Source organism: Ambystoma mexicanum, chromosome 3p (genome assembly GCF_040938575.1).
Source record: "Ambystoma mexicanum isolate Mex_15411 chromosome 3p, UKY_AmexF1_1, whole genome shotgun sequence".
NCBI lineage: Eukaryota > Metazoa > Chordata > Amphibia > Caudata > Ambystomatidae > Ambystoma > Ambystoma mexicanum.
The window spans coordinates 178,906,538-178,919,261 of record NC_090925.1 but is presented as its reverse complement, the minus strand read 5'-3'; the positions used below and the strand labels follow the sequence as shown (position 1 = coordinate 178,919,261).

Below are 12,724 nucleotides of genomic sequence, written 5' to 3'. Positions count from 1 at the left end.
ATGAGGTCATTAATGTCAAGCGCATGGGCTGTTAATGACCTGGAATTAATAAGGCCTCCTTTGATTATAGTAGCTAAGTTTTCCGAAGCCGTATTAGTGACGTCAATGTTTTTGCTAGGAAGGCTCTTTTTAGACAGTGATTTGTTGGCAATATTGTTGCTTTTTTGGTCAGTTACTGGTTTGGTAGTCATTAAGTTAGGGCTGTTAGATGCTGGGTGGCATCCTTTGAGGAGTCTGTGGCCAAGTCTGTGATTTCTGATTGAAGTAGGACACGATATGTTGGATGTGGGTCTGGAGATGGGTAAGTAGGGTATGTTGATTAGTGGGAGATGTTTATTAGGGAGTCTAAGGCCATATTTGTGTTTACTATTGTAGTTGCAACTGGCAAGGTAAGTTGGGTGTGGGTTTGATGTAGCATGGTTCCATCTGTGGATTTAGCTATAGAGAGTAATCTGTGGGAGGTCTGTGTGCTGATAGCATTTTTTTTTTTGCTAGCTTGTTGTTTGAGGTCAGGTAAGAAGGTTGTGGGTTTCATGCTATCTGAGCAGGGTAATACTGATAGATCAGCAAGGAAGATCGAGGCTTAGTACCACCACAAATGGAATCCGCCAGTCACAAAATCAAAGTTATACATATAACTTTATTCTGTACAGAGTCAAATATTAAAGCAGATAGCTATCTGGCTCCCAAGTGCCTTGCAGTGTGTACCAGCAGACACTGTGAGGGGAGTGAGTACTGGTCATCACAAATCATGCAGTATTCATACACAGTCCTGGTCATAGCCCAGCCCTTCATCAAACTAATAAGTTACACATTTGGGTTCGTGCCCAGTTCACATAACAAATAGAACAATGTTAGTATACACTTTTGACATGTTGTCCTATCTTTGAAGATTCAATGGTGATGGTGGTTCTCCAGCTTAGGTTGATCCTCGTTTCAAGAAATTAATTCAATAGCTTATTGCTAAGGCACATAGTTTTAGTTTGTCTACCATTCAGTTCTGATGTTTGTATATGGCTGATGCTATTGATGAAGACACCACTTTGAATTGAAGTTCACTGAAGCTCCAAGTTTCCTTAAACATACTGGCAAACTTTGTTCTATTCAGCTGTGTATATATTTCCTTGTTTCTTGAGCTTTAGGATAAGTCCTGTTCCAGAAAATGCACAAAGGATTTCTTCCAAAACTCACAGCTTTAGTTACTTTGCATTGTATGTCACTGTTTGAGGGAGGATGAGTCTGTAGACATAGATAACACTTTGAATGAGAGTTCATTCTGACTACAATGTCTCTTTGCATAGAACAAATAGTCTGCTCTTGGCAGCTCTACTGTTGACATAGGCTCAAAGATCAGTCTGCTCTGGCAGTTGAAAGCATGGTTAATCATTTTTGAACAGAGAGCAAAACTCAGACTCAAAATGGCAGATGTTTTCCAAAATGACGGCAAAGTCATTTCTTTCTAGGTCTAGTTAAGCATAGGTTGTTAATACAAATGCGAAATGGCCTAGGCCAATGTTTATAATCAGGCAGTATTTATGTGAATATGGTTTAACAAACCCTCCTTTTGGCCTAAGCCACGATTCTGACCATACAATGACCATGTATCATAATCAGAACACTCTAAGTTGCTGGATTCAAAAACATCAATTAGCATTAACTCTTTAATAGTTATTTCCTACATTACCAAGGCATTGGTTGCTTTTTCAGGCATTTGTACCTTAGGTCCTAGTGTACCCTCTGCTTGTGCACAACATCCTCCTATCATGGAACATATGACAGGGAGGCATTGTACACAACAACAACAGAACAGGAGAATACCAAGAATCACCAATAAGACTGCAAAGATCTTCCAACCCCATGATCGTAACAAGTCCCAGAACCAAGTATTAAGATTCCAGTTTCCCTCTGGGACATGTACTTCAGTACTCAAGGTATGTAGATTTTGAATTGCCTTGAATATGGTAGGGGAGGAGTCGGGTACAAAAACACAGCATGCAGATCCTACCATTTTGCATACCCCACCACGCGCAGCTAGAATGACGTCTAACACCATTCTATTTTGAAGGGCTACTAACCTAATCGCCTTTTGCTGTAGCATCATGTTGTACAAAATATTGCTGGTCCTATATATGGTTTTCTCCAGTACCCTTGCTAGTCTTCTAATATCCTCGGAATTCATTATTTATACCCAAAATGGCACAAAGGATTTTGCTACATCACCCAAGACTTGTGAAGGAGTATCTCCATTCTCATCCCGCCTTGGACGAGCTCTAGAGACTTCAGAGGTGCTAAACACATATACCCCTGGTAGTAAGATACCCAAAAAACAAGCACCCTGCCATTCTCTAGGTAACCATGGATAAGCTTCATTGCTACAGACAAAGTAAACGGGGTGTCCTACGTACAAAGGTCTGTCCTCACTGGTTAGATTTGCGATGTTGGTACAACCCTCAAATGTACCCATTTGCTGAGAACCATCCCTTTGTATGCAGAAGGAAACAGAGTTGGGGCTATGATTGATAGTATAGGAAGGAGGCACGGCATCCCGGTTGCCTACGGGAGCCATCTTGAAAGAAATCAGTGATTGAAAAGGTCTAGAGAGTCTACCAGAAGGTAGAATAGAAGCAACATTGAGTTTGCTCCTATTTGCAAAGAGGGAACATCCCAAACGTGTTAGGACTCGTTTCTCGAACTCATTCAGATTAGTCCCATCAAAGTTCCCTGAAAGACTGTCATTCCAACGACCAAAGAATAGTGCCCTTAGTGAGGTGTAGCATGCAGTAGTCAAAGGAAGAGGATGAATCTATCAGCCCAACCCTTTTTCCCCGTGCTGTGGCAAATGTGAACACACCCAGAAATGTGTTCTGTTTAGAATCGCATGGGTCACATTCATGATTAGTAGGAGAGTGTTATTGTGATACCCCTGTCTATATTGGGAGTCCGTAGGAGGAAGAGTGTGCAGATGTATTAAAGGTGAAGAAACAGTGGGAATAATTTCAGTAGGTAACAAAGTCTCAAGTGGACGCATCCCTTCCAGATACCAAAACCAAAGCGAGAATACAATTGTCAGACAAATTAGCACTGTAATCAGAAAACAATGGGTCCTCAGGTACCACGATCTTTGATGATCAGATTCTTTGTCAGCCACAAGACCAATAGCTTGTTCCGTACGACTAGAGTTAGGAAAAGACATTGTTTGTCAGAGTATGTTTAGAAGCCTCTCCTATAGGCTCTTTTAGTTCATCAGTCGGTGGCCCCTGACCACGTGGCCTATCTTGCTTGAAGTTGGCTTTGCCGGTCCCTGCCTCTTATTTACGTTTCAGCGAGAGAGTGGCAAGGGACTAGCTAACGGTGGTTCCTTGTGGGCACAGCCGATGCTGTGCTGTAAATCTAACACCTTGGATGCAGATCGTACCTCAAGACTCCAGGTACGGCGTGATCTGCGAACAGAGTGTCGTCGCTTCCTGATGGAAGTTGTGAAGCAGAAGCAAGATTGCTCAATGATGCAGAAAGATACAAAGAAGAAGTTGAAGGCAAATCAGCAGTCTCCCCAGGCCCCATGGGGTCAGGAAGGGTTTCTGGGACACCCTTGGTGATGTCCAAAAAATAGACTTGTGATGAGGAACAGAGACAACAATCTCCTTCCCTTCTCCTTCGTCATGAGGCAGAGGAAAATGTATCTTCTTCATGTGTGTTGTGTAAATCCAGGGTCTCTTTCTGTCTACTCGTACAACGCTCTGTGTTGTCAATTGGACTAGAAAGGGTCCTTTCCAGCTCGGTGCGAGACAGGATGCTCTTTCAAAGGACTTCATGAGCACCCAGTCACCAAGTCGAAGTCAGTGACCTGGCCCCTCATATTTTACTGGGAGGGATTCTCGTACCTGTTGGTAAATCAAATACAAATTTTGAGTTAACTGGTCACAGTACTCAGAAAGGAGCAAATCCTCCACATCTTTTATCCGCTTAGGCTTGGGTATGTTCCAAATATCGACTGGTCTCCCCATGATTATCTCATAGGGAGAGAGCCCAGTTTTTGTTTGCGGGTTCGTCCTCATGGACAATAGAGCTATGGGTAAGGCATCTGGCCATTTCGAATTGCTACTGGTGCAAATCTTCACTATCTTGTTCTTTAATATACCATTATGGCGTTCTACAAGTCCGGCACTCTGAGCATGTCTGGCCGAATGGAACCGTTTATCAACCTGTAATCCCACGCATATTTGCAGGATAACAGCAGCGATAAAATGTGGACCATTGTCTGACCAAATGGCCCCCGGCAAACCAAACCTAGGAAAACATTCCTTCAGTGTGGTTTTCACCGTCGTTATTGCTGTGGCATCTTTTACAGGGAAAGCTTCGACCCAGTTGATGAAAGCACACATTTCTACCAGGACATATTTGTAATTTTGACAATGCTCCATTTCAATGAAGTCGAAATGTATAACTTCAAAAGGCACAGAGGGGAGACCAAAACAACCCCTAGGTGTCGATGTACCCGTTCCCACATTATGCTGTAAGCATACCATGCAATTTTGGACCAAACGCTCAGCAGTTTGAGATATTTACATTTACCCAGACAGGTTTTAACAGTCTACACATTTTTCTAGCACATATATGATTTGGACCATGAGCCATTGTAACCATAGCGGTGACATAATCATTGGGTAGCATCCATCTTTGTTGTCCATTATCTATCCAACAACCTTGCTAAACCCTCAGTCCATTTCTTAAGCTCTTCTGGAGTGGCATCAGCCTGAATGTCTTTTATATAATCAATTCCTTTGTCTATTGTACAAGTGTTAGTGACTTCTCTCGTTATATACATTTCAGAATACAAATCAGTGGCAGTCTGTTTGGCTATCCTGTCAACAAAAGCATTTCCTCTCACCACATCATCTGTTACTTTCTGATGTGCTGCGCACTTCATTATTGCTAGTTGAGTAGGAAGTGCAAGTGCTGAGAGTAGCCGAACTATCAAGGTGCCATGTTGTATCTTCGTTCCATGTGAGGTCAAGAAACACCTTTCTGCCCATAATCTACTGAAGTTCTGAACCACCGCAAAGGCATACTGACTGTCTGTAAATATATTCACACTAAGCCCTTTGGAAAAGTTCACAAGCTCGAGTCAATGCAATAATCTCTGCTGCCTGTGTGGAGTTATGCAAATTCTTTTGGTTTCCAAAATAGTGCTTAATGTAGTGATGGCATAAGCAACAGTGGATGTACCATCCGGAAGTTTGAAGCAGGAGCCATTGCAAAACAGCTCCCCTTGTGGAACTTTTAATGGTGTACCATCTAAATCAAATCTGCCTTTAGTCTCTTGTTCTGTGGTATAGAGGCAGTCATGTGACATCTTGTCACTGCAAGCAATTTCTTGTGGAAGAGGCAATAGTTCGGCCGTATATAATGCGCAACATCTCTTAATATGGATATGCAGTGCAAATAGAATCAGCTCATATCTTGTTAATCGTGCTGATGTGAGATGTTGCATTTACGTTCTGAGGAATAGAACATCTACAGAGTGGGGTACCATTATAGTTAAAGAGTGACCTAAAACCATACTCTCACTTTGTTTTACAGATGCAGCAGCAGCAGCAACAGCTCTCAAACATCTTGGCAAAGCGCATGCAACAGGGTCAAGCGTGGATGAAAAATAACTGCACAGTCTATTCTTCCTTCCATGCTCCTGTGTCAACACACCCAAAGCGCATCCATCACATTCATGCACATACAACATGAAGGCCTTTTCATAATTTGGTGTGCCCAAAACCAGTGCTGAACACAATGCAGCCTTGAGCAGATCAAAAGCTTTCTGGCAATCCAAGTTCCATGGTAAAGGCAATGAAATGCCCTTCTTTGTCAATGCCAACATTGGTTTTATCATTAATGAGAAATTACGGAACCCACTGTCTACAGTACGAAGCCATGCCTATCAAAGCTCTAACTTCCTTATGTGTATTTGGGACAGACATGCTACAGATGCTTTGTATCCGTTCAGGTGTCAGTCTTCTTCCCTCCTTCGACAGGAGGTAGCCTAAATAGGTGACCTCCTGTTGACAATATTGAAACTTTTTTAGTGAAGCCTTATGCCAATGTTCTGCTAGATGTGTAAGCAGCAACACGGTGCCCTCCTTGCAAGCAACTTCATAATCCACAGCTAAAAGTAGATTGTCCACATACTGTAACAACGTGCAAGTAGAAGGTAACTCTAGTGTATCAAGCTGTTCCTTCAAAGCTCTACTATAGATGCTTGGACTCTCAGTGTACCCTTGTGGCACACGAGTAAATGTAAATGAGCGTCCTCCTAAGGTGAACGCAAACAAAATTCTACTGACAACATGTACAGGAATACTGAAAAAAGCATTCTTTAAATCCACAACACTAAAATAAGTAGCTGAAGCTCAATGATTGTCAATATTGTAATCACATCAGGTACAATCGAAAACGGTGGGGCAACAACCTTGTTGATGGTGCGCAAACCAATAATAAAACAAAAAGGAATCACATTATCCCCTTTCTTATACACATGCAAAATCGGACTATTACACACACTCCCTGCAATTTCCTCAATAACACCAATGTGTACAAGATCAGAGACAATACTCTTCATCGCCTGCTCACCTTCAACCGAAATCTTATATTGCGGAATACGTGGTAGTTTAACACCTGGTTTCAACACAATTTTAACAGGTTCAATTTGCAAAATGCCAATGTCATTGTCATTAACTGCCCATAGACATATCGGAACCTTAACTAATTCAGATGGTAAAAGTCTAGACAAAAACTGTGAGACAGACGTTTGTTGAGGTGAAATCGTTAAATGCACTCCATCCGGAGAACAGTAAATTACGGCATTCAATTCTGTCAACAAATTAAACCCCAACAAACTTTCACCACAATCTGTCATCAAAAGAAAAATGGACACGAATCAGTAAATGGCCCCAGTGCACTAGGTACCGGCTGAGAGACCGGACTAACCACTGGTGTACCAGAAAACCCTACAGAAATGTTGTTCTACCCTGACAGAGGAATATCCGGAACTCGTGAATGATCTATGGAACACTTCTGTGCTCCTGCATCTATCAAAAATAGTTGCTTCCTATTCTCCACCTGCATCTCAACGTAGGGCCCTTTCTGATCAACAGGAATAGGTACTGGTTCCAGACTCTGCTTCAGGCTGTGCTAATGGAACAGTATGTCATCAAATGCGAGCTCCTCAGAGAAATAAATAGTTGAAGGATTATCAAAAATGTTCCCACTATTGACACCATGTTGCTGAATATCCTGTGAAGCTGACTGTTGGTTCTGAGCGAACTGACTTCTGCCAGGGCCCACTATCCCAGGACGGCCCGTCGATCGTCTACCCATGGCACCATATGTGCTATTTGACCTCTGCTGAAGGATCGGACATTGTGCTTGCCAATGACCTTCCTGTCTACAATATGCACATTGGTTCATGTGTATTGGACCCAGTTGCGCATTACTCTGTGGTGTAAATTGACCTCTAAACTGTGTATTCCCATCTCTGGCCCCTATAGCAATCTGTTGCAGTAGTACTTTAGTTTTCAAGCCTCCCTTCTTCTTTTCTAGCCTCTCTTTTTCAGTATTGACTCTATTTTCATAATACTGAGCCATGTGCAATACTTCGCACTGCGATTTAGCTTGCCAGGTGCTTTCAGAAGTCCTAATTTGTGATTGGATATCAGGCAACAATCCACACACAAATTTGTCTACAAACAGCCTTTTTCCTGACTCAGTACTTAAGTCTTGACTGCTAAAATCTGAAAATACGTGTTCGAATTGATAAAAAAATTTGGTAGTGCCCTCAGATTTCCCCTTGATGCAAGCTGTAAACTTGTCCCAAACTATTCTTTTCTCGCGAACCAAAGTTTTCAATTTAGTTACTATTCTGTCTCGCAGTGTCAATATCACCCCTGGCGGTTTCTCACCAGCCTTCCTTTCTCCATCTATCCATATCAAGTTAACCCATGTATCACCCATCCCTGCCTGATCATCCACAGTTCGAATCTGTTTCCATAAATCAGCAGGTAGGATCACAGGGAACATAAAATCTGTATCACCCAGTGTGAAAACTGATGACAGATTCAATTTCTTTATTAAATCCTGTTGGATTCTTCCTAATATCTGGAATTGTTTGTCTAATGGTATTCACTTCCTGTCTAGAAAATGGTACATGTACAAACTGTGAGACATAGTGTGCTTCAATAGTAGTGGTATGCCTGCCACGGCATCAGCTGGAATTTTTACTTTGGGAACAAATGATGGAGGAACCTCCCTCTTTGGCAATTGTAAAGTAGGCAATTCTGAACGCAACAAAGCTAAATCTAGTGACAAGGTAGTGCTCTCTTATAAATGACCATCAAATCTGCGGGACAACAAACCTTTCTCTTTATAAACTCGTCTTGTAGATACTCTACCATCACTTGTAACACTTTCCTTTGAATAGCCGAAGCATACTGACTAAAAGTGTCATGCACTTCAATGGGAGAAATTGAAACATCCGAAATCCATCTAAGAGCGTCTCTTGTGCAAATGCGCGTTTCTTCACTCACTGGTTTCAATGCAGGAAGAAACTGCTTCTGCACTTTTGATGCTTACAATCTATTACTATCCAATTCCTCTTTCTGTAACTGATCTAGCTCCCTTTTAAACTCAAATACCTTCTCAACATGCTCATATACTTTCTCTGCAGTCTCTTGAGTGGGCAAGGACATTCAAATCCTGCAACCCTTGTGGGACATTCATGTCCGTCTAATCACTCGAAATAAATGCATTCCCATCCCCTCTATCAAAACATGTTCGGAAATACTTTCTTGAACAAAAATCACAACTAAAACAGCTGATTCGTCACCTTCTATATATTTCTTAGCCCATGCCTACAATTGTCTTTTTCTAGCTTTGGATACTGCGCTACGGGTCACTATTCTTGAATCAGCACCAGCTCCTTCAATCACTGCAAGTGGAGCAGAACCACTTGGAAAAGGAAATTCAGGCAAATCCTGTTCAATGGGTAGTGAAGTCGCTACCGCTGGCAGTGGAGACGGAATTAAGGGAACAGTAACTATTGGTAAGGGTGGAGGTACAGAAGGGGGGACAACGGCTCCCTTTGGGCGGTGCGAGTTGGGAGTGCCAGGAGGGCGTTTTAAATGGCAATATTAAAGAGGTGTTGAATGCAGGGTCTGCCATGTTGAGAAGCGTGTGAAAGACTAGATTGGGAAGTACAATGGAGGTGGTTAGACAGAGTTGGAGCATGTCTGGATTCTATATGGGCAGAACTTTAGCAGTTACGACTAGAGGTCTAAGCAAGCGGCAGGACTATAATAGTGTTAGCGGTTATACATTGGTACAGACTAAAAGGTCAACATAGCTGGGCTGCTAGGTAAGTATATATCTGGGCTACAGTGGTACAGACTAAAAGGTCAACATAGCTGGGCTGCAAAGTAAGGGCAGGTGCGATGCGAATTATACTGGTCGGTTGATAGGGCACAGTAACAACAGTAGCATTAGCATCGTTACACCGTAAGTATATTGCTGAACAGTATTGAGATAATGTAGTTGTACCAGTAGAGTAACAAATAAGAACCGTTATACTATGCAGAAATGTATCAAATTATGAATATAATGCAGAAGTATACGACAAGGATCTTTTATGTGTTACAAACTGGCGAGGCAGAGGCAGTATAGTGCAAAGGTATTGTAATGCTCAACTTAATTTAAGTAGATAGGACTAATGAAGCATGCAGGATTGAGCTCTCATGAGTACTGGGATATAGTGCTAATGCAGTGCGGGCATAAGCGACATGCAGTTTCCATGTTACAATATGGCAAGGCAAAGGCAGCAGAAGACAAAGGTATTATATGGCGTTACTTGATTACACAACAGCGGCAACGGAAGCATGCAGGATTGGACTCTAGTACGTACTGTGAGGTACGCACAGGTGAACGGGCTGCCGATATTAGGGCTCGCCGCATAGATGAGGACCAGTGGCAGAGGCAGGCTATTAGGGTCGTTGGGCAGGTAATACTCAGGTGAGTTTTAAGGTGATTCTTTTGGCCCAGAATATAGTACCAGAACAAGGAGTACTGTGAAACATGTCCATTGTGTCAACATTTCTCTTGCAGTGATGGGGTAGAATGTATTAAGATGGATTTCTGAACTCTGACCTGGTGGTCAGAGGTTCAGAAGGCTAGCCTAGTTTCTTGGAACAGGGTAACCTTCTGGACAAGCCAGACCAATCAAGGTAGCATTGGCGGCAGTCAAGACTAGGTCCCAGGAGGGGTGAGGGTGACTGAAAGACCTCAATGAGCACAGAGAGTAAAGGACACTACAAATCACTCCCAGGTGTATATATATTAAGAATACATGAACATTTATTCAAGACCTTTGAACTACAACACAAAGTAATTATTCAACAGTAATGCATTAAACCAATACGACACTACTATAACACATATATACAATACCAAGTGGCATAAAGGGTTAAAAGCACAGAATGGGCCCACAACCTGAATGGGAAGGAAACAAGCAGTGCTAATAGTCTTTAGGCAGTTCTTCATAAAATAAATCCCAACTTAGAGGCAGTCCAGTCCCTACGAAGAGAGAACCCTAGCGCTCAATGTACCTTGAAATGCTGGTGCACGCGATATTGCAGAAGGGCAAAGACAGGGTTACTTGCAGGGGCTGTAGCAGCTCAGGAAGGTGGGTTAGGTGATGAAGAACAAGTTTCCACTATTCGTGGAGGGTCTCCCCAAAAGGGCAGAACAGGTTCCAGGAGTTGGGAATGGGGCGGTAGCACAGGCTACCTGTAGAAAGGTGAATGGCTGTCAGCCGATACTCGTGCGCAAAAGTGGGTGGATGCACTATGGGACAGCAGTAAGGGTTGCAAGTACTCACCAACCCCCTGCGCACTCCGGACCAAACTTTGGGAGCCAAGTCCACTTTAGTTGCAGATTCAAATGCGGCAATGGTGCAGCACTGCGGCTTTCAGCAGTGAAGTTACAGCGATGATTCCCTGGTGGGACAGCAGCGATTTCTCTACTCCTGGTGGATGGATGAGGCCAGTTTCACTGTAGCAGGCTTCAGGGCAGAAAGGGCCACAGCAGCAAAGCACCTGTGAAGTTATTCACTATGACTGGCAACACAGTAACTGCGTGTACTCCGGTTCGGGTGCTCTCTCTTTATTCCAGACCTGGGAATGTCAAGTGTACAAAATACGGTGTGATTGTTCAATGACCAAAGAGTTTACGATGCACCAAGTTTCAAAGGTCTCATCAAAACAGCGACAATGTCAGAGCAAAGGTCCTGCGCAAGCTGGTCAGCCCACTGGTTGGCCCAGGGACACTTCCGAGAAGGCTTACTTGCAGGGTTTGATGAAGGTGCCAAGAATAATTTGTCCCACTATTCCAATGGGTTGAAGGGTCTTCTCAGATCTTCTAGTTCGATCAGATGCAGAGGGGTCCAGCGGGACAACAGCGGGCTTAGGGTGCTGCACGTTCCAGCGGATCACCAGCGGTTCCTCGACCGAGCTTCTTAGTTTCAGGATAATTGGATCCTATCCTAGGTTCACTGAGAACTCACTCCTTTGTTGAAAAAACCTAGTTTGGACCCGTTGGATACAGCCAATTTAAGACCAATTACAAATACCTTGTTTTTTCTAAAACTAATTGATAAGGTAGCTACCACACAGCTCCAATCCTATGTATTTAACACCGGTAAACTACATGTGAAGCAATCAGGCTTCAGGAGCTTTCATGGAACTGAGTCTGCGCTTTTGGACTTACAAACACACATGCTTGGTAAACTAGAGCACAGCAAGTCTGGGCTGCTGATGTTATTAGATCTTTCGGCAGCCTTCGATTTGCTGGATCACAAAATCCTGCTCAAAAGGATGGCGATTGTTGGAGGTTTACCCAGCAATGCTATCGTCTGGCTTAGATCCTTTCCGGAGGGTCGTCAGTCTTGTGTTTATTGGGGTGATTGTGTTTCTGAGCCACAGACAATAACATGTGGAGTCCCCCAAGGGGCATGCCTTTCCCCTTTATTGTTCAACATTTATATTCTACCTTTATGTGTTGAGTTGGAAACCCTGGGGATCTTTTTCTGTAATTATGCGGATGATTTCCAGTTGGTATTGAACATAACAGGGAACTATGAAGTAGATCAACAAACTTTTACTGCAGCATATCACGTTATTAAACAATGGATGTCAGTGAACTGGCTCTGTTTAAATGCTGCTAAAACGGAGTTGATGCTTTTCGGCTCTCAACATTCTCAATCTAAATTGAACCAAAATTATAATTGCTTTTCCATTGAAGGCAATAAAATTAAGACTGTGCAGAAAGTTAAGACCTTGGGCACCTATATGGAGGAAAGTCTGGACAGTGAGGCACATGTCACAGCCGTCTCTACCAATACCAATTACCATCTTAAGGTACTTAGACAAGTAGCCCCGCTAATATCGGTGGAAAACCTCATAAAACTTGTAAGAGCAGTAATTCTGCCACATGTTGACTATTGTAATGCCCTACTAGGAGGAGCCAGTAAGGCAAATGTCCAACAGTGGCAGAAAATACAAAACGCAGCGGTACGAATCATCTTTCAGATGAAAGGTTTCGAACCTACTAGCGCTGCTAGAAAAAAACTCCACTGGCTGCTGGTGGTAGCTCGTATCCAATTTAAACTGATTACTACATGCCATAAATG

General features: G+C 42.9%; 1 long non-coding RNA gene across 1 annotated transcript in view; it reads right to left on the bottom strand.

Moving 5' to 3' along the window:
- Window positions 1-649: 649 nt before the first annotated feature.
- Window positions 650-12,724, bottom strand: part of LOC138580220 (uncharacterized) — a 37,206-nt gene continuing 25,131 nt past the window's right edge. The window contains exon 3 of the long non-coding RNA XR_011304208.1: window positions 650-3,881. This is a non-coding gene — a long non-coding RNA (uncharacterized lncRNA). The remainder of the gene's footprint in view (window positions 3,882-12,724) is intronic.